The 21,753-nt window shown below is 36.7% G+C and overlaps 1 protein-coding gene across 12 annotated transcripts in view; it reads right to left on the reverse strand.

The window, feature by feature from the left end:
* LOC309639137 (desmoglein-1-like) overlaps positions 1-21,753 on the reverse strand; it is an 888,370-nt gene that overhangs the window by 100,986 nt on the left and 765,631 nt on the right. The window contains exons 2-3 of one of the 12 annotated variants that reach the window (XM_082415990.1): positions 20,937-21,146; positions 15,481-15,638 (exon numbers count right to left, since the gene is read on the reverse strand). The exons of 10 other annotated variants lie outside the window; for them this stretch is intronic. The gene's annotated coding sequence lies outside the window, so the exon portion shown is untranslated. The remainder of the gene's footprint in view (positions 1-15,480; positions 15,639-20,936; positions 21,147-21,753) is intronic. One more of the 12 variants, XM_082415991.1, reaches the window with a different exon arrangement.

Below are 21,753 nucleotides of genomic sequence, written 5' to 3' on the forward strand. Positions count from 1 at the left end.
GTAGCTAATACAGAATAATAACACAAATTCCTTCTTGCTAGCTTAGTTTTTTATTGTGTGCCTTTAGTTGAGCACCAGAAATGAGCTTGATGCTGTCCACAATTCACTTACTAGCCCATTCCATGAGATTATGAAGAGCTTAAAATACAATTGGTGTCATCTCTGCTTTCAATGATAATTAAATTATGTATTTGCTGCTGTTCCATGCTTGATGGAAGAATCAGCTTCTTGGCAGAACCAGTGTTTTCACTCTACTTGGTTTAGGGCAAAACTGACTTCTTGCACAACAGTCACTGATATTTGTTCTGTCTGGCTCAGATGTTTACATCTTCTCCACTTGGCAGATGATCTAACCAGCCCTTCCTTCCACTCATGGCAAAATCTTACTGCTTCTTCTCCATGTTATCTTCCTAATTTATTTCCTCCTTATTACTGCAATCAACAAGAATTTTTTATCTGGCCTCTAGATCACTTCTCTTTTTCTTTCTCTCTCTCTCTCTGTCATTCCCAAACATTATAATATTGATTATCTTTTTTTTTTCTTGCCTGTGTCCTTTAATTTCCTCCAAGACAATTGTTAATTACATATATGAATGCTTTGTTTCTTGTATTTCAACTTTCATTTCTCTCTTATCTCTTTAAAGTTCCCCATACTAGAATCATGCCTATTTTCATGCCATGAAAATCATGCCATGTCTTCTATTATATCACGCACGCTTAAGTGATCTCATTTTGTTTAAAATAGCCTTCTCATTTCTTTTCTTAAATCTTTTCTTCATTAAGCTCTGTTTAGCAAAGTAGAGAAAAAGGAGCCCACTTCTTCATTTGTATCTATAATATGCTTGCTGGGTGTACTCTATAGTATTAGCTGAGGAGTTTAGGCCAAATATTGTAAGAATTTTTAACTTGCTAGTCCAAACTATGTAAAAAATCAGATTTATTGTACGAGTTATGTTGGAAGTTTTTGGTTTTCAGTTTATAGGTAAACTGCATAGAACTTTCCTTTTCCCCATTTTCTATTTTTCCTCTACTCAGTGATATCTGGATAAGTCATCACTCTAACCATTGTCCATCACCACCCAGAGTCGGTGCTATTATTGCCTCTGTGACCTCAAGTCCCAGGCCTGGTGCTTTTCCCAAACCTTTGGAAAATACCCCGGGAAAATACCTAAGTCCACTATACTCACAGAGTCAGAAACTGCAAAGAAAAGGGACAGAGGTGAAAAAAAGAAGAGGAAAAAATGAAACAAATGGGAGGAAGAATAATGATATGAAGAAGAGTAGAGGAAGAAGTGGAAAGAAGAAAAAATGAGAATGCAATAGGGATAGAGAGGAAAGCTCTGCGTGGGGAAAATCTAAAGGAAAAAAAAAAATTGCTGAGATTGCATTTACTGCCTTCCAGGGGCTTTTTCTTTGCTAAACCACATGGTCATATATGGGTTAGCTGGCTTGCATGTTACCATCTGCAAAGATGCATCATGTCTTTGTACCCGTGGCACAAAAGACTTCATTCTTTTTCTAAGAAACATTTGATTATATGACAGTCTAATTGATATGTGATGAATAGGCCTTAACATTTAGATAGGAGATTGCTGACAAGCACAGTAGAATTTAGACATGGAGTAACAAACAAATGACTGGAAATCAACCAACCAATTATTATGAATGGAGAAACACATCTCATTTTCCGTGAAAAAATTCCTAGACCAGAGGAACTCCATTGATGAATGACATGGCAAAGGATTAATGGCTGCTATTACTGAGAAAATGCCAGTTCCCTTTTCAGGAGTTGTATGAGTGTGGAGTGTGGGAGAATTTAGGTACAACCCAATGTGGAGCAACTGAAACACTCATATATTGCTCCTGGGAATACAGAATGGTACAGCCACTCTGGAAAAGTTGGGCAATTTCTTCAAAATTAATCATTTACTGGAGAGAAATAAAAATTATCTTCACTCTGAAAGACCTGTACCTGAACGTCTATAGCATCAGCAGCACTTGATGGTGTCAGTATTTTTCATTTTAGTTGTTCTAATGGTTTTGTAGTTGTATTTTACCTTGGTTTTAATTTGCGTTTACCTAATGGCTAGTGATACTGGATATCTTTTCAAGTGCTTGTTTGCTATCTCTAGATCCTCTTTGGTGAAGTGTCTGTTCAAGTCTTTTGTACATCTTTATATAGGTTTTTATGTTGTCTTACTGTTGAATTTTGAGGGTTAGTCATACAGTCTTGATACAGGTCATTTATTGCATATGTGATTTGCAAACATTTTCTCCCAGTTTGTAGCTTGCCTTTTGATTGCTTAGCAGTGTTTTGAACAAAGCAAGCATTTTTAATTTGGATGAAGTTCAGTTCATCATTTCTTTCTTGAATGGATTGTGTTTTATGTTTCACTTTGTAGGAACACTTTACCTAACCCCAGGTCACAAAGATTTAAAAATTTTTTTTTCTGAATGTTTTATGATTTAAACCTAAGTCTATGATCCTTTGTCAGTCAATTTCGGCATAATGTATAACATGTAGGTTGAAGTTCATTTTCTTACCTATAGCTGTCGCATTGTTCCAGCACTATTTGTTGAAAAGACTAACCTTTTTTCCAATGAATGACTTTTGCACTGTTGTGGATCTAGTTTTAATTTGCATATTTAAGTATGTATGTACTCATATATTATTGCAAAGGAGGCTGTAATAAAAATCCTGGTACGTATATCCAAAGTTTGTATTTGTGATGGATTGGTTCTAAAGTGAAATTTCCTAATCAAAATGTAAGAAACTTAAAAATTTACTGGATATTAATTAGATGACTTTCTAAAAAGTTGTAGCAATTCACATACCTACCAGGAATGAGGGAGAATTCCATTACCTGCACATCCTTTTCATCATTAGAAGGTTTGAATTACTTATGTTCGCCAGTTTGATGGCTGAAAGGTTTATATTATCTGTAGTTTAAATGTTAATCTCTCTGATTTTGATGAAGTTGAGGTTTAAAGTTTTATTGGCATTTGCATTTTTCTTTCTGTGAACTCTGTTCATATCCTCAATTGAATGAGCTCTGTCCGGTTCTAGTCAGCTGTTGTGATTTTGAGTGACAATCATTTCACCTCTGAGCCCAAGTGTGCTGCTTTGTAAAACTGTAGAAATATCTTTCCCATGCAGTTGCTGTGATATTTACATGAAAATCACATGTAGGGAATCACTATTTGCTCAACATGTAAAAACAAAACTATTTAATTAGACTATGCCAGATTTTTATTCCAGTTATTATGATCTCCTTTATTAGAATTTAGTCTCTATATCACATTGCTCTTATGTGGGTTAAGTATTTGTTTCATTTCAATTAAGACACTTAGGAAATTTACTTGTACATAACAAATTTACCTTCATTTAGGGGATGTTCAAAACGGAAATGGAGAATATTGACTTACATAGAGGAAGATAGCAAAGGGGGTCAGGGCATGGAAGGAAGCTCTTGACTTCAGTTTTGGTTTCTTTACTTAATTATTGTGAAACCTTGGGGAAGTTACCTAAATTCCCTAAACCTTGATTTCTCATCTATAAGATGGGGGAACTATTACCTGCTTCAGTTTTTGTGAAGATTAAATGAGATAAGGAATGTGAAGTCCTTAGCAGAGTGTCTAGCACTGGAAATTTCAAAACAAATGTCTATAGTCATCTTCTACATTGTATTCAGTTAGCTGTAGAAAAGCAAATTATCTGGTAGCCTTGTTTTGTACATAGTCTACTACTAACCTTTAAACTTTACTTAACTGGATTACATCTATTTAAGTATTGCACTTGTTTCATTTGTTATCCTTTGTGAGGCTTAATACCTTCTAAAGACAGAACGTGTGCAAATGTGCACACACACACCAAGTGTGCAGAGGTAGTTTAGTTTTTAAGACAATTTAAATGTTTTCATTTAATTCTTTACTCATAAGAGAATCTTCTGGTTTATAAACAAAGGAAAGAAGCACAGGGTCCCATTTCCAGTTGATCTTACTCTGTCAAATACTTTGCAACTTGATTTTTAAAAATTGTATTCACAGAGAAATAAGGATACGTATATATAAGTGAAAGGTTCCTCAAGAGGAGGACAAATGGATGGATACAAGAGTTAAATGCTTTCTTCTATGCATTGCCTGGCACTTTCTTTTTAAAAATCTTGATTGCTTAATTTAGGTCTTTTTTCACCTTGTTAATCATGTTTGTTTTGGAGTTACGTTTGTGTGTGTCCCTGGGTGTCTATTTGTTAAAGAATACTTCTATTCCAGCAAATAATTTCTTAATCAACCATAAAGATATTCAAAAGGCGTAGTGAGATACAGTGATTTTTATATGGTGACTTTGTAGCTCTTGACTAACTTTCTTAGTATTTATAGGCTTTTTTTCCTGATGCCTTAAGATTTTTACACACATAATTACGCCATCTGTGAAGAAAAGCCATTTTTACTTCTCTTTTTTCAAACTTCAGGCCTTGTATTTATCTCAAAAAGTATTGATCAAAACAAGCCAGACACCATAGAGTATAGACTTTATAATTTTATTCGTATCAAGTTCATGCAAAGAATATGCAAAACTAATTTTTGGTGATAGAAATCAGAAAAGCAGTTACTCCTGGAGAAAGGGAGGGCTATTGATTGGAAAGTGGTGTGGAGAAATTTTCTAGAATGATAAACATGTTTTTCTATATCTTGATCTGGATGTTGGTTACTTGGGTACATACATATGTCAAAATTCACTGAACTATGCAATTAAGATTTATGCATTCTACTCTATGTAAATCACAGTAAAAACAAAACCACATTTTTGTTTGTTTGTTTTTGGTGAGGGAATATAATGGAATAGTAAAGATTAAGTCAGAGCTTTCCACACAGTTCATTTTGGCTCAGGACTCTATTCTTGACTGCCTGGGAATAGCAACCCCAAATCTAAGCCGTGACACTCCCTGTAGGCTGCTATAGTTCAAGATTTACATTAAAATTTTAGATAATTAAAAACCCAGTAACCAGCGGTAGAAGGAGAAATGATCATCTCTAGTAGAATAATAGGGGTTGAGCCCTCTTAATTTGAAATTTTGCCCAAAATCAAGGTGCTAATGAGAATAAAAGAGTCAATTAATACTTTTAAAATTTTGGACTGATTATACACAAATATAAATTGATATATATATAATTACTTTTTTTGGTAATTTGTTTTAATGGGAGATTACTTACTTCAAAACCATAAGGTGGTAAGCAGACAGTTGCTACATCCATTCATAAGTGTTAACTTAAATAGGTTGGAAACAGTCTATAATTGTGTGTGTTTATAAGTATAAAACATCTAAACAAACACAGTCGAATAAAATGAATACTCAGCACAGCCCAATGTGCATTCTCTTTCCTGGAAAGAGCGTGTGAAAAAGCATGTGAAATAAGTAAAACAAGTGTGAGTCACTTTAGTTGAACATTAAGTTGAGTGTAAGGGACCAGCCCCTGATAAGAGAAGAATGTGGATCTGTTTTTCAGAGTGAGAACTGTTAAGGAGGTGCAGTTTGCTTTGTAAATAGCAAATGAGACAGAAAAACAGCGATGAGTGCTAAAATATCATTCGCTTCAAACAATCTTCTATTTCTACTTTATTCATATACAAATTTCCAAAAGTACTAGTTTAAGAATTATTAAATCGGAAAAAAAATTCAATCTTTTAAAATGTGAAATAAAAGGTTGAAACATTCTTGTAAAAACATCTGTTAGATACATAGATATAAATTTGAGTTAAGAAGAAATCACACTCTTCTTTCCCCAATAGACACACGGTGCCATAAGTGAGCTAATCTGCCAACCTCCCAGGCTTGGGCATGTACAGCCATTCCTTCTACTTCTCATTCAGAATTGTTGCAAGGACTCATGTTGAAACTTGAGACTTGAGAATCTCTATAATCCTAGGAAATCCAAGATGCCTGGAAATTCCCCTTCTTGTCTGGGAAATCTCTTAAGAGTTATGGGTTCACTTGGGGCTTTCCTATTCCTCAGCCTCTGCAGAATCCATTGAACAGGGGGCTGGGGGCGGTGGGGTGGGGGGAGGTGGAAGTCTAATTGAGCACGAATCTTTAGAACCCTTGGTATGGGAAGAAGATATGGTCATGCTGTGACTTGTCAAGAATTTGGAGCTTCTGGGTTTGGAAAATATGCTTAAAACATGCCTGAGTGCCAAGGAAGGAATTATTTGGAGACTCCTTATTTTGTTTTAAAAACTGCCCTCGAATTATGGCGGTGAAGTTCAGAGGACTCAGTAAACTTGTTTAGGCTGCTGAATAACCAGACCAGGGCAAAGATTTAAATCTAGGTGGTCCCTACTCATTTAAAAAAAATCACCAATACTCTTTAACATGTCAAATAAAATGACAAAGTGTTTATGGGAAATATTAGCAATCTCACGCCCAATCCCTACCCATTCCTGACCTGCCTACCAGAAGCAACCCATTTGCAGTTCTGCTTCTTCTGGGATTTCTTTCAAATTTTAAATGTACTCTTCAGTTAAAAAATCGAGACCTAATCCATTAAATTCCTTTTATGGAAGATGACATGATCATTTAGCTCTCTTTAAAACCAACAAATGGAAAAAAAAAACCCAACAACAACCCTGTTTCAATACATTCTTCTCTCAGTGCAACCTCCCAATGCAGCTATCCCATAATTTGGGGTAAGAAGAAATTTCAGTGCTTCCATTATTCTGACTATGTTTGTATTGTTCACAGCGAAACCGCATAGCATACTATGGTCACGTTTCCTTTTTTGTGTGTAATTTTCCATTTCCCTTGGAGTTCGTTAGCAATTGTCTCACTGCTTAGATTTCTATGTGCTTTTCATTAAGTAATTCCCAGTATTTTCACAGAACTCTGAAAACTTAGATAATCATTCACTCAGGTTTTTTTCTTTGTTTATTTGTTCATTTGTTTGACTTTGTCTTTTTAGTTTCCCTCCTGGGGTATTGTCTCTCAGCTCCAGTTTCATCTGGCTGTTCTTATCAGATTAGTTTTAGGACTCCAATTCCTTCTTACTCTTAGCATTTTCTGCTCCTTTCTCCTTTGTTGGATCTCTTGTTTCCCAGGTCTCATGATTTCTGCTTCTTGATTTTTTCCTTGAAGAGAGCAGCTTCTGAGAAAAGGTGCATTGGAAATAATCATTTTGAGACTTGACATTATGAAAATGTCTTTATTTTACTCTCACACTTAACTGATTGTATGACTAGATATAGAATTCTAAGTTAGAAGTTAATTTTCCTTAGAATTTCAAATATATTGCTCCATTATCTTCTGGCTTCCAGGTTTGCTGTTCAAAATTTTATTTAGTGGGATTTTGGCAAAGAGAATACACATTTGTGTTCAGTCAGCAATATTTAATCCTCTTTATTACACCACATTGTTCTCTCAAATATTTTCTAACTGTTCAAGCATGCCTGATTTTTTTTTTTAAGGGCAAGAGGTAAAACATTGATTTGTACTTTCAGTAAGGTGTAACATGAATAATAACTTTTAAAAAATGAAAACAAGTTTTGATAGAGCAGAGTTATAATACAGTTGAAAAAGAAAGTAAGTAGATCAAGAGAGTTTCAGAAAATATCAGAAGAACTTTGGTGTTACTGAATACTTTATAACCTTTCTAATTGAGTAGCTATTTATTTCTTTATGGCTCTTAAATTTAAGATGGAGGCCTAAAAATTGTTTGGGCAGTTCTATAGTTTTGTTCCTATGTTACAGGAACTTTCTAAAACTCAAATTCTCTAAAGACTAATAATAGACATATATTACAGAAAGAGTTCCATTGTAAAATCCTTAATTACACTTTGTGAAACACCATTTTTAGTCATATATTTTCAGCATTTAAACCATATCCTTTAAGTTTATTCTTGTACCTTATAACTGTTCGTATATTCAACTGGCTTAAATCCAATAAGTATCAGATTGAAAGTAAAGAGATGTAGCTTCTGGTAGACCTAGCGATTTCCATCTCTGTCTCAAACATAGGAAGTTTATAAAACGTAGGCTTCTTATCTCTCACATTAGCCTTTTCTTTTTATAACTTCCACTTAATTTTGCACAATGATGAAATGAGATGAGATGAAATGAGATGAATAAAATTCTATTTATAAGAATTTCTTTGTGGAAAGGAATTGAATTGTCGGGAAAACATTTCGAGGGAGTTTCTAGTTAGATACTGCAGGTTAAATACACCCCAAATCAAACTCAAATGATTTAAACAACCTAATAGGATTAAAACAACTGTCAATGTACAAGGATAAAATAGAGAGTAAGCAAACAATTTCAACTACGTTTTAGAATGAAAACATCAGATGAACAAGTGGTATTTGAATCAGCAGATCTTTGAGAGTTGAAACCAGAAGTAGATGAATTCATTCCTCAAAACCCCAAGGCCTCAAGGATTGGAGAAAGATGCAAATGGAGAGAAACAAGGGTAAGGGTCAATATTTTGAGTAGTTAATACTGCATCTTCGAAATCCTTCAGAGCTGGTGGGTAACCCTCCTTTACCCAAGAAGAAGATTAGCCTTTACCCTCTGGAGAGGTTCAACTAGAGGGACTTTGGACTTGCAGTCACCTCCATGCTGAAAATGGCGGTTAAGTAAATGTCTACATTCTGAATGACTACATCCTAACCCTTCTCCTTCATTAGCTCAGAGATGTTGACTGCCAGCAATATTTCTCCAAGGTAGGAAAATGGGAGAAGATTCTTCTCTGGAAAAAATTTACTGTGCAGTAGAACTCAGAATGACTGATTAAACACCTTCTTTCCTCCTGAGATCCTCCCATGGGGGATCTCAGAATCTGAGCAGCAAGCTCTGACGATCTGTGTGTGGTATGTTCACTCACTCCTGAGAGAGTGAGCAAATCCAAATTAGCATGATTACTAACATGGTTAAAAGGTGATAAGTACACGCCAGGGTCAATGTCAGTTTGCAGTCCCTTTGGAGTTCTGTCCATGGCCAGTACTCTGCCTCTTCTCTCTCTTCTCTGTATTTGTAGATATTCATGGTTTATACAAAGTTGGTAAAGGGAGGAAATAATATTGTACATTATCTATAAATGCTATAACTAGAATTCTACTGATTTTTCTTAAGGCAATATGAACAAGAGTAAATACTTTAAGACGTGGACCATCCCCTGAAAGTGTAACGAGCAAGTACAGACAAGCTGTGGGACTACAAAGAGTTGTGAAATAGTGAACGTGAGGCCAGGGGTGGTGGCATTCTTACTTCTCTGTCTATACATGTCTCATATTAAGTTAGTTTTCTAGTTCTATTGGCTAAACATTTTTTCATTGACCTTCTTGATAAAAATATTTATATAATATTTTTTCAGAAATCATAAAGAGAATCCAAATTCATTGAGATCTAAGAAAACACTGACTGCAAGAGTGCTCCATTGCTCATTTTGATGTTTTTAAGAGCCGAGGGTGTGTTCTGCCTTTAATCCAGGGTTTAATCAGCAGTGCTGGCAAAACAAGGAATGCAGTTGCCCCGTAGGCTGAAGGCAAGATCCTACTTGTCGTCTCTGGGAACCTTAACGATATAGTCCAACTCTCTGATTCAAATAAGCTGTGGATGAGAGAGAATGAGCTCAGAAATAAAAAAAGATTTCCAATCTGGGTTTATTTAAGAGTTTTACATACACACACACACACACACACACACACGTATATATGAAGAGAGAGAGAGAAAGAGAAAGGCAAAGATAATTTGAATATTCTAAACTAATCTAATTTAGATGCATAGATCCTATTTACATCAAAATATTTACCACTCTGGATTACTAATAGTATTGACAAAGTTTTGGTACACATAAATAACAAGAGTGATTTAGACTTCTTTTTTTTCTTTTTTTCTTTTTTTCTTTTTAAGTTTAGTATTTGTTGTTTTGTTTGTTTGTTTTTTTATACTGCAGATTCTTGTTTCGCTACTCGAGGCCACGCTTGGGTTCTGACTTTAGCCCAGGACACAGGGAGGGCAGGGAAGGCTAACTGCTCGGTGGGATAGCCAGGCTGGCTGAGCTGGAATAGGTCAGGTCATGTCCTGCCAGAAGATACCCACGTGTTTCCTGCGGACAGTGTGTGGCCCATGTGGAGAGGGAGCTTGGCTGGAGCTCCTGGGAGAGGGAAGGACGCCAGCAATGTGTGCCTGGGTTGGAGGGGCCACCAGTGAAGTTGGGCCTTTGCCTGTGTCCTGAGCCAACACCCAGGCACCTGCAGGGAGCCCCTGCATGGTTCTTGAAAGCACTTATAAGAGAAGCGCTGCCAGGACAAAAGAGTGAGTCCACCCAGCCAAGTCCGAGTTCTCATCTCTCCTCCCTTCCTCTGCTTCATCCCTGATGGGGGTTCAAACACCCCCTAGAGAATGAGGGATGGATGAGGGATATCAGAGCAGAAGCCAAAGCACCCCCTGTGCACAGAGGTGGCCAACTATAGAGGCCTCAGCTGGGAAAGGGGAGAAGACTTACCTTTGAGTGAATATTGAAGAGTTGATTCTCTTATTTGTTTTATATGTACTGTTTTCTGTGACATTTTGATTTCTAAATTGGGACTGTATTTCTGTTCATCTAAGAATAAACAAAAGGCTCGTGGGAACTGCCCCAATTTCATCTAGAGGCAGGGTAAGATTATAGCCAATGATTATATTTTAAAAGGATGCTGGGAGACCAAAAATTAAAGTTGTATTTTTATTAAACCACAACACAAACAAAAAAACTCTGTTACTTCATTTTCTGTATGTGGTTCTTGACTCATCTTAAGGCAATGACCCAAAATAATTAGTCTAACAAGAAATCATCCTTAAGAAAATTTATTCACTCTCCCACACTGGATACTGTCATTTGAAATTTGTATTTCACACATTTTCTAACTTTATAAGCAAAGCATATAAGAAAGTTTCGCTAGATGTGACTGAGGGTAACATCTGTACTTATCTGAGAGTTGCCTAAAGCAGTCAGACTGGATGTGGACCAGTGGGATCTGAGGTTGCTCCTTGATAAGACAATATCCCAATAAGTGGATGAAAGAACTATATGCAACAACTGTTAACACAAGAAGGTGATTATCTGGACATAAACTGAAATTTATTCTTGAAGTAAAGCGGGATTGCACAAGATTATCAAGGTAGTAAGAATAAAGAACAAGGAGTTTTCCTTGGATTTCTCTGTTCCTCATATTCCACATCTCATATATCAGTAGGTCCATTTCTCAGACCTGTCTACCTCTCTCCATCTCCACCACTATCACCCCAGTCCAACCTCTCATTGCTTAACCCCCAGACTACATGATGGCTTTCTGCTGCTCTTCTTACTCCTACTATTAAATCCCTAGGATCTATTTACATTACAGCAATTGAAGTGACCTTTCAAAAAATATATATAACTAGATCACACCTTCACACACTTCAAACCTTCTAATAATAGCATAGAGAAGAAATATGTCCATTTGTAAATCCTTACATAGCCTAACCTCTGCTTACCTGTCTGACTTCATTTCATACCATTTTCCCTGTCATCCACTGCTCTCCAGCCGGTCTCACTGTTAACACAGCCAGACTAGCCGGCTTCCGCTAGGCACTAAGATCTCAGTTCAGATGCCACTTCCTCAAGGAGGCCTTCTCTGCCCATTCAATCACGAGACACCAAGTTGCAATCATAACACCATATTTTGATTCTCTGCAGAGTACTCATTTCCATCTGATGTTATCCTCGTATATTTATTTACAGGTGTGGCAGACAGACTTCAAGGAAGCCCCCGTCATCCCCGTCTCCCAGTATTTATGCCTTTGCATAATCTCCTCCCCTTGGGTATGGGCAGAACCTCTGACTTGCTTCCAACCAATAGAATATGGCAAAAGTGATGGGAGGTCACCGTTTATTGCAAAGGGGATGGAATGTCATCCCTGGGTTTAGGGTACATTATAAAAGATTCCATTTCTTTAGCAGACTTGCTTTAGAGACTTTATTTTTTCTGGCTTTGAAGAAGCAAGCTGTCATGTTTTAAGAGGCCCCCATGGAGACAGCCATGTAGCAAGGAACTTCAGGCAGCTTCTAGCAGCTCAATAACCCCTGAAGTTCCATACCTGCAGGAAGTAAATGCTGCCAACAGCCACATGAACGTGGAAAAGCCCTGAGCCGGGCCCGGTCTATACCTTGATTGCAGCTGTGTGAGACCTTAATCAGAGAACTCAGTTAAGCCACGTTGGGACTTCTGATCCAAAGAAATTATGAGATAATAAATGTGTGTTGTCTTGAGTCACTAAGTTAGTGGTAATTTGTTACACAGCAAGGGAAAATGAAGACACCATTTTCTTGTCTCTCCCCAGCTAGACTGCAAACTCCAGCATTCAGAAGAGTGCCCGTCACATAGTGTTCAAGAAATATTTGTTGAAGGAATGAATGAAAATAATTGGATTATGAAACATTTTAAATGGCAACTGCATTCCCATGATAATTTAGTATATGAAAATTGAAAAAAATGGGCCAATGTAGTAGGAAGGCAATAGGTGTCATGGTGGTCAAAGTATGGGCCTTGAAGTTGAGCAAACCTGGATTTCAACACCAGCTCTGGTTAGATTATGATTCCAAGCAAATAATTTTACCTCTGATCTTTTGCTTTCTCATCTCTTAAATGGTGATAATACCTACATCATATATGAAGTAGACATGATAAGGATTAAATAAGATACAGTATTTACAGTCTCAAATATGACATATCATAGACACTCAAGAAAATTATTCTCAAATAATTTTTAAATTATTTCTCAAATCCAAATAGAAATTCTAAATATCATTTGACCCATGGAACCATCAACATTACTTTGATAAGGATTTTGGAATTGAAGAGAAGGAGGTCATATTTGCTATAAAGAGGCAGGATGGAGGACTACTTCTGGAGTATGAGGCTATAATTTAGAAGAGCATAAACAGAAACCAAAGCACAATAAAGATTAGATTAAGATTTTAAACAACACAGGGACTTAGGTCTATCACAGGGACTCTATCATAAAATTACTTTACATTTATTGAGAGCTTGCAATATGGCAAGCACTTTGCTCAGTGCTTTAAATGCATACTTTAATGTTTACAACAACACTGGATTACAATGCTCATTTCATAAGTGAAAAAGATGAAAATATTCAAAGATGTGAAGTATACTGTTTTTCTTCAAATCTATATTTCCTGCCCTTTCCTTGCTCTGCATCACAGAGAACTACATTTCCCAGGCTTCCTGTCCTCTGACTTCTGCAAGAGGTGGCCAATGGGAGGTACTCGTGGAATATGGGAGGGTGGGAGAAGGGGAAAAGTTAGTATATTTCTCCTCTTCCCTTTCTGCTTCCTGGGGCATCTCCAGAAACAGCTGCTTCTCCTCCTTGGTTCTATCTACCACCACATGGGCTTCTCTCCAAGGTCTCAGTTCTGCCTGGCATTGCTTCCATGATTCTAGCTCCCACTAGGCTTCTAAATCCTTGGAAGCACCATCCCCTCTCCACAGTCTCTCCAGCCATCAGGGAGGGAGCTGCTTCCTATTGTTGCTAATCTCTAAATAGCCTTGTAGATTGACTTCTCAGCTCTGTCATCATTTGAGTAACCAACTTCCTTATTTAATTCCCTTTATTTGAGAGACTTAAAGTGGCTTCTGTTTCCTGGCTTTATCCTGATGGATTCACATTTCAAATATAAAATTTAAACCTAAAATTCAAATAGTCTCCAAAGCTTGTGCTCTTAACAATTAATCTACAAGATTGTTATGAAAAGAAATCAACTCCTTCAAAGGCAGAAAAAATTAATATGATTTATGCAACTATCCACAATAAGACCATGGTATAATTACATAACATTTATTATATAAAATAATATCAGAGATATTATTTTATATAATCAGGAATCAACAGGAATCAATCAGTCAGGAATCAACACTATATTATTTAGCAAGTATTATATTCATTTACAAATATTAATGCTTAATTTTTCAACAATAATTAAACTTTTTATTTGGAACTACCATTTATATTCACAATGTAATGCATGTTATTCCATGTACAACATGAATTGGATTTTGTTGAATAAAAATTTAAATACTTGAAAAGGAAAAATTCAGTGCTATAATTCTACAAATTCTAAGTATTACTCCTCCGTATATGATGTAAATATATTATACAATTAGAAACATCATATAATCAATTGACATAGTTGACTCTAACTTTTCTTTTTTAAGGCTAAGTTAAGGTTTGGTAAAAGAAGACAAGGAAAATAAACGTACTTTCTATGATTCAATGGGACTACTACAGTCAAATTGATAAGGATTTTCCAAGACAAGCTCTATTTATTTTATTGTCATACCTATTTATATTTGGACTCTCAAATCTACACTTGCATATACTTCTGTTCTTGTCTCATTTCTGCCATATTTGGCTTCATGATTTCTTACTCAATCAGGAATTTCTTCTTTCATCTTTTTGAATATCCTAATCATATTTATTTTAAAGTTATTTACAGATTGCTCTTACATTTTCATTTTATCCAGAATAGTTACCTTTCTGATTGTTGATTTTGTTCATTGTCTTTCTTACTGCCACCTTTGCTTAAACATGTGTTTGTTTTGGAATTTTGATTTGTGAACTCACTAAAATGCTTATTTCTTCTCTCCCTTTCCCTCTATTGACCCTTTATGTTTTCTTTTTTTTTTTTGCAGTTGTGAGATGACTTGGAGAGCTTCAGGCCAAATCAGGGCTTATATTCATGGTTTATGGCTTTTGTGCTGTTCTTGGCAACATGCTGATCTAGCTACTAAGCTAGGAGATGTCTCAGCCATTACTGACTGCAAAAGTGTGTCTGTTTTCCCAACTTCCCTAGTGACTTTGTATAAGCCTTCATTCTAGGCAGTAATTTGAAATTTTTAAGCCTCATTTTAAAGGTGGTGGGTGTTTCCACTACAGCATCCAAACTTAGGCAGTTAACCAGACTCCAGTATTCTACTTCATATGGGGCTTCTAGAAGCAAGAGTTACATATCTATAGTTTTAGTATTTATCTTCAAATTTTAATACACACACACGCACAAAATCTTTTTTCTAAAAAATTCTAGAATTATTTTGTACTTCTATTCTTTTGCAAAATAAGACAATAACTCTACTGCACCTCAGCTATCCATTAGACAATGTCCTTATTTCTGTCCACAGTTCCATTTATCTAATTTTTTAGCACATTCATGTATTTTTTTTTTAATCAGTCATCAATTTTATACACATCACTGTATACATGTCAATCCCAATCGCCCAATTCAGCACACCACCATCCCCACCCCACCGCAGTTTTCCCCCCTTGGTGTCCATACGTTTGTTCTCTACATCTGTGTCTCAACTTCTGACCTGCAACCCGATTCATCTGTACCATTATTCTAGGTTCCACATACATGCGTTAATATATGATATTTGTATATCTCTTTCTGACTTACTTCACTCTGTATGACAGTCTCTAGATCCATCCACGTCTCAACAAATGACTCAATTTCATTCCATTTTATGGCTGAGTAATATTCCATTGTATATATGTACCACTTCTTCTTTCTCCATTCGTCTGTCGATGGGCATTTAGGTTGCTTCCATGACCTGGCTATTGAAAATAGAGCTGCAGTGAACGTTTTGGTACATGACTCTTTTTGAATTATGGTTTTCTCAGGGTATATGCCCAGCAGTGGGATTGCTGGGTCATATGGTAATTCTATTTTTAGTTTTTAAAGGAACCTCCATACTGTTCTCCATAGTGGCTGTATCAATTTACATTCCCACCAACAGTGCAAGAGGGTTCCCTTTTCACCACACCCTCTCCAGCATTTGTTGTTTGTAGATTTTCTGATGATACCCATTCTAACTGGTGTGAGGTGATACCTCATTGTAGTTTTGATTTGCATTTCTCTAATAATTAGTGATGTTGAGCAGATTTTCATGTGCTTCTTGGCCATCTGTATGTCTTCTTTGGAGAAATGTCTATTTAGGTCTTCTGCCCATTTTTGGATTGGGTTGTTTGTTTCTTTAATATTGAGCTGAATGAGCTGTTTATATATTTTGGAGATTAATCCTTTTTCCATTGATACATTTGCAAATATTTTCTTCCATTCTGAGGGTTGTCTTTTTGTCTTGTTTATGATTTCCTTTGCTGTGCAAAAGCTTTGAAGTTTCATTAGATTCCATTTGTTTATTTTTGTTTTTATTTCCATTACTCTAGGAGGTGGATCAAAAAAGATCTTGCTGTGATTTATGTCAAAGAGTGTTCTTCCTATGTTTTCCTCTAAGAGTTTTATAGTGTCCAGTCATGCATTTAGGTCTCAAATCCATTTTGAGTTTATTTTTGTGTATGGTGTTAGGGAGTATTCTAATTTCATTCTTTTACATGTAGCTGTCCAGTTTTCCCAGCACCACTTGTTGAAGAGACTCTCTTTTCTCCATTGTATATCTTTGCCTCCTTTGTCATAGATTAGTTGACCATAGGTGCATGGGTTTATCTCTGGGCTATCTATCTTGTTCCATTGATCTATGTTTCTGTTTTTGTGCCAGTACCATATTGTCTTGATTACTGTAGCTTTGTAGTAGAGTCTGAAGTCAGGAAGTCTGATTCCTCCAACTCCGTTTTTTTCCCTCAAGACTGCTTTGGCTATTCGGGGTCTTTTGTGTCTCCATACAAATTTTAAGATGATTTGTTCTAGTTCCGTAAAAAATGCCATTGGTAATTTGATAGGGATTGCATTGAATCTGTAGATTGCTTTGGGTAGTATAGTCATTTTCACAATATTGATTCTTCCAATCCAAGAACATGGTATATCTCTCCATCTGTTGGTATCATCTTTAATTTCTTTCATCAGTGTCTTATAGTTTTCTGCATACAGGTCTTTTGTCCCCCTAGGTAGGTTTATTCCTAGGTATTTTATTCTTTTTGTTGCAATGGTAAATGGGAGTGTTTCCTTAATTTCTCTTCCAGATTTTTCATCATTAGTGTATAGGAATGCAAGAGATTTCTGTGCATTGATTTTGTATCCTGCAACTTTACCAAATTCATTAATTAGCTCTAGTAGTTTTCTGGTGGCAGTTTTAGGATTCTCTATGTATAGTATCATGTCATCTGCAAACAGTGACAGTTTTACTTCTTCTTTTCCAATTTGTATTCCTTTTATTTCTTTTTCTTCTCTGATTGCCGTGGCTAGGACTTCCAGAACTATGTTGAATAATAGTGGTGAGAGTGGACATCCTTGTCTCGTTCCTGATCTTAGAGGAAATGCTTTCAGTTTTTCACCATTGAGAATGATGTTTGCGGTGGGTTTGTCATATATGACCTTTATTATGTTGAGGTAGGTTCCCTCTATGCCCACTTTCTGGAGAGTTTTTATCATAAATGGGTGTTGAATTTTGTCAAAAGATTTTTCTGCAACTATTGAGATGATCATATGGTTTTTATTCTTCAATTTGTTAATATGGTGTATCACATTGATTGATTTGCGTATATTGAAGAATCCTTGCATCCCTGGGATAAATCCCACTTGATCGTGGTGTATGATCCTTTTAATGTGTTGTTGGATTCTGTTTGCTAGTATTTTGTTGAGAATTTTTGCATTTATATGCATCAGTGATATTGGTCTGTAATTTTCTTTCTTTGTAGTGTCTTTGTCTGGTTTTGGTATCAGGGTGATGGTGGCCTCATAGAATGAATTTGGGAATGTTCTTTCCTCTGCAATTTTTTGGAAGAGTTTGAGAAGGGTGGATGTTAACTCTTCTCTAAATGTTTGATAGAATTCACCTGTGAAGCCATCTGGTCCTGGACTTTTGTTTGTTGGAAGATTTTTAATCACAGTTTCAATTTCATTACTTGTGATTGGTCTGTTCATATTTTCGGTTTCTTCCTGGTTCAGTCTTGGAAGGTTCTACCTTTCTAAGAATTTGTCCATTTCTTCCAGGTTGTCCATTTTATTGGCATAGAGTTGCTTGTAGTAGCCTCTTAGGATGCTTTGTATTTCTGCGGTGTCTGTTGTAACTTCTCCTTTTTCATTTCTGATTTTATTGATTTGCGTCCTCTCCCTCTTTTTTTTGATGAGTCTGGCTAATGGCTTATCAATTTTGTTTATCTTCTCAAAGAACCAGCTTTTAGTTTTATTGATCTTTGCTATTGTTTTCTTTGTTTCTATTTCATTTATTTCTGCTCTGATCTTTATGATTTCTTTCCTTCTGCTAACTTTGGGTTTTGTTTGTTCTTCCTTCTCTAGTTTCTTTAGGTGTAAGGTTAGATTGTTTACTTGAGATTTTTCTTGTTTCTTTAGGTCGGCTTGTATAGCTATAAACTTCCCTCTTAGAACTGCTTTTGCTGCATCCCATAGGTTTTGGGTCGTCGTGTTTTCATTGTCATTTGTCTCTAGGTATTTTTTGATTTCCTCTTTGATTTCTTTAGTGATCTCTTGGTTATTTAGTAACGTATTGTTTAGCCTCCATGTGTTTGTCTTTTTTACGTTTTTTTCCCTGTAATTCATTTCTAATCTCATAGCGTTGTGGTCATAAAAGATGCTTGATATGATTTCAATTTTCTTAAATTTACTGAGGCTTGATTTGTGACCCAAGATGTGGTCTATCCTGGAGAATGTTCCATGTGCACTTGAGAAGAATGTGTAAACTGCTGTTTTTGGATGGAATGTCCTATAAATATCAGTTAAATCTATCTAGTCTATTGTGTCATTTAAAGCTTCTGTTTCCTTATTTATTTTCATTTTGGATTATCTGTCCATTGGTGTAAGTGAGGTGTTAAAGTCCCCCACTATTATTGTGTTACTGTCGATTTCCTCTTTTATGGCTGTTAGCAGTTGCCTTATGTATTGAGGTGCTCCTATGTTGGGTGCATATATATTGATAATTGTTATATCTTCTTCTTGGATTGATCCCTTGATCATTATGTAGTGTCCTTCTTTGTGTCTTGTAACATTCTTTATTTTAAAGTCTATTTTATCTGATATGAGTATAGCTACTCCAGCTTTCTTTTGATTTCCATTTGCATGGAAGAGCTTTTTCCATCCCCTCACTTTCAGTCTGTATGTGTCCCTAGGTCTAAAGTGGGTCTCTTGTAGACAGCGTATATATGGGTCTTGTTTTTGTATCCATTCAGCAAGCCTGTGTCTTTTGGTTGGAGCATTTAATTCATTCATGTTTAAGGTAATTATCGATATGTATGTTTCTATGACCATTTTCTTAATTGTTTTGGGTTTGTTTTTGTAGATCCTTTTCTTCTCTTGTGTTTCCCACTTAGAGAAGTTCCTTTAGCATTTGTTGTAGAGCTGGTTTGGTGGTGCTGAATTCTCTGAGCTTTTGCTTGTCTGTAAAGTTTTTGAATTCTCCATCGAATCTAAATGAGATCCTTGCCGGGTAGAGTAATCTTGGTTGTAGGTTCTTCCCTTTCATCACTTTAAGTATATCATGCCACTGCCTTCTGGCTTGTAGAGTTTCTGCTGAGAAATCAGCTGTTAACCTTATGGGAGTTCCCTTGTATGTTATTTGTCGTTTTTCCCTTGCTGCTTTCAATAATTTTTCTTTGTGTTTAATTTTTGCCAATTTGATTACTATGTGTCTCGGTGTGTTTCTCCTTGGGTTTATCCTGTATGGGACTTGCTGCGCTTCCTGGACTTGGGTGGCTATTTCCTTTCCCATGTTAGGGAAGTTTTCGACTATAATCTCTTCAAATATTTCCTCTGGTCCTTTCTCTCTCTCTTCTCCTTCTGGGACCCCTATAATGCGAATGTTGTTGCGTTTAATGTTGTCCCAGAGGTCTCTTAGGCTGTCTTCATTTCTTTTCATTCTTTTTTCTTTCGTCTGTTCCGCAGCAGTGAATTCCACCATTCTGTCTTCCAGGTCACTTACCCGTTCTTCTGCCTCAGTTATTCTGCTATTGATTCCTTCTAGTGTAGTTTTCATTTCAGTTATTGTATTGGTTATCTCTGTTTGTTTGTTCTTTAATTCTTCTAGGTCTTTGTTAATCATTTCTTGCATCTTCTCAATCTTTGCCTCCATTCTTATTCCGAGGTCCTGGATCATCTTCACTATCATTATTCTGAATTCTTTTTCTGGAAGGTTGCCTATCTCCACTTCATTTAGTTGTTTTTCTGGGGTTTTATCTTGTTCCTTCATCTGGTATATAGCCCTCTGCCTTTTCATCTTGTCTATCTTTCTGTAAATGTGGTTTTTGTTCCACAGACTGCAGGACTGTAGTTTTTCTTGCTTCTGCTGTCTGCCCTATGGTAGTTGAGGCTATCTAAGAGGCTTGATGGGAGGCTCTGGTGGTGGGTAGAGCTGACTGTTGCTGTGGTGGTCAGAGCTCAGTAAAACTTTAATCCACTTGATTGTTGATGGGTGGGGCTGGGTTCCCTCCCTGTTGGTTGTTTTGCCTGAGGCAACCCAACACTGGAGCCTACCTGGGCTCTTTGGTGGGGCTAATTACAGACTCTGGGAGGGCTCAAGCCAAGGACTACTTCCCAGAACTTCTGCTGCCAGTATCCTTGTCCCCACGGTGAAACAGAGCCACCCCCCGCCTCTGCAGGAGACCTTCCAACACTAGCAGGTAGGTCTGGTTCAGTCTCCCCCAGTGTCACTGCTCCTTCCCCTGGGTCCCAATGCGCACACTATTTTGTGTGCACCCTCCAAGAGTGGGGTCTCTGTTTCCCCCAGTCCTGTTGAAGTCCTGCAATCAATTCCCACTAGCCTTCAAAGTCTGATTCTCTGTGAAGTCCTCCTCCCGTTGCCGGACCCCCAGGTTGGGAAGCCTGACGTGGGGCTCAGAACCTTCACTCCAGTGGGTGGACTTCTGTGGTATAAGTGTTCTCCAGTCTGTGCGTCACCCACCCAGCAGTTATGGGATTTGATTTTACTCTGATTGCGCCCCTCCTACCTTCTCATTGTGGCTTCTCCTTTGTCTTTGGATGTGGGGTATCTTTTTTGGTGAGTTCCGGTGTCTTCCTGTCGATGATTGTCCAGCAGCTAGTTGTGATTCTGGTGTTCTCACAAGAGGGAGTGAGAGCACGTCCTTCTACTCCGCCATCTTGGTTCCTCCTCCCGGCAGGCAGATTCTGAACCACTCCATTCATGTATTTTTACTTTCCTTTTTAAAAAGTATACTTTATATGTGTTAGGAACATGGCAGTGATGGATGGCAGTGTTCAAAGCGTCTACTTATATTGCCATCTTAATTATTGTCTAACTCTCTATGACTATAAAACTGCTGCAAAGTTAAAGAGTGTGAAAAGATGATCACATTTCTACTGGTCTAGCTCACAGATTGTCAAAGGATTTTAGCATTTAAATGAATATGTGGAATGGTCTTTCAAAAAAGATTTATTTAAAAATTAATGTTAATAGTGTAACATAATTAAGGGAAATATTCAAAAGAAGAATATTCACTACTCAATATTCTTCCTCTCCTTGATATGGCTAATTTGATTAATACACAAATATACATAGAAAATTAGTGATGTTCCTTCAGTGTATTCATATTGGAAAACTACCCAATTGTTTTACATTTTTGGCCACATCTCTCAGTATTTTAAGACTCCTCTGCAATTAATTTCAAAGCTTCAGCTCACTGGACTCAGCACTTCTCACTGTCAAAGTTTAGAGAAGTTCCTTTAGCATTTGTTGGGTTTAGAGTCACATTATTACAAGTCCCCTGAAATGTGGTATAGTTTCTTTGACTTTTATTCCAGAAATGA

This window comes from Balaenoptera physalus (assembly GCF_965194825.1).
Source record: "Balaenoptera physalus genome assembly, chromosome: 12".
NCBI classification, from domain to species: Eukaryota; Metazoa; Chordata; class Mammalia; order Artiodactyla; family Balaenopteridae; genus Balaenoptera; species Balaenoptera physalus.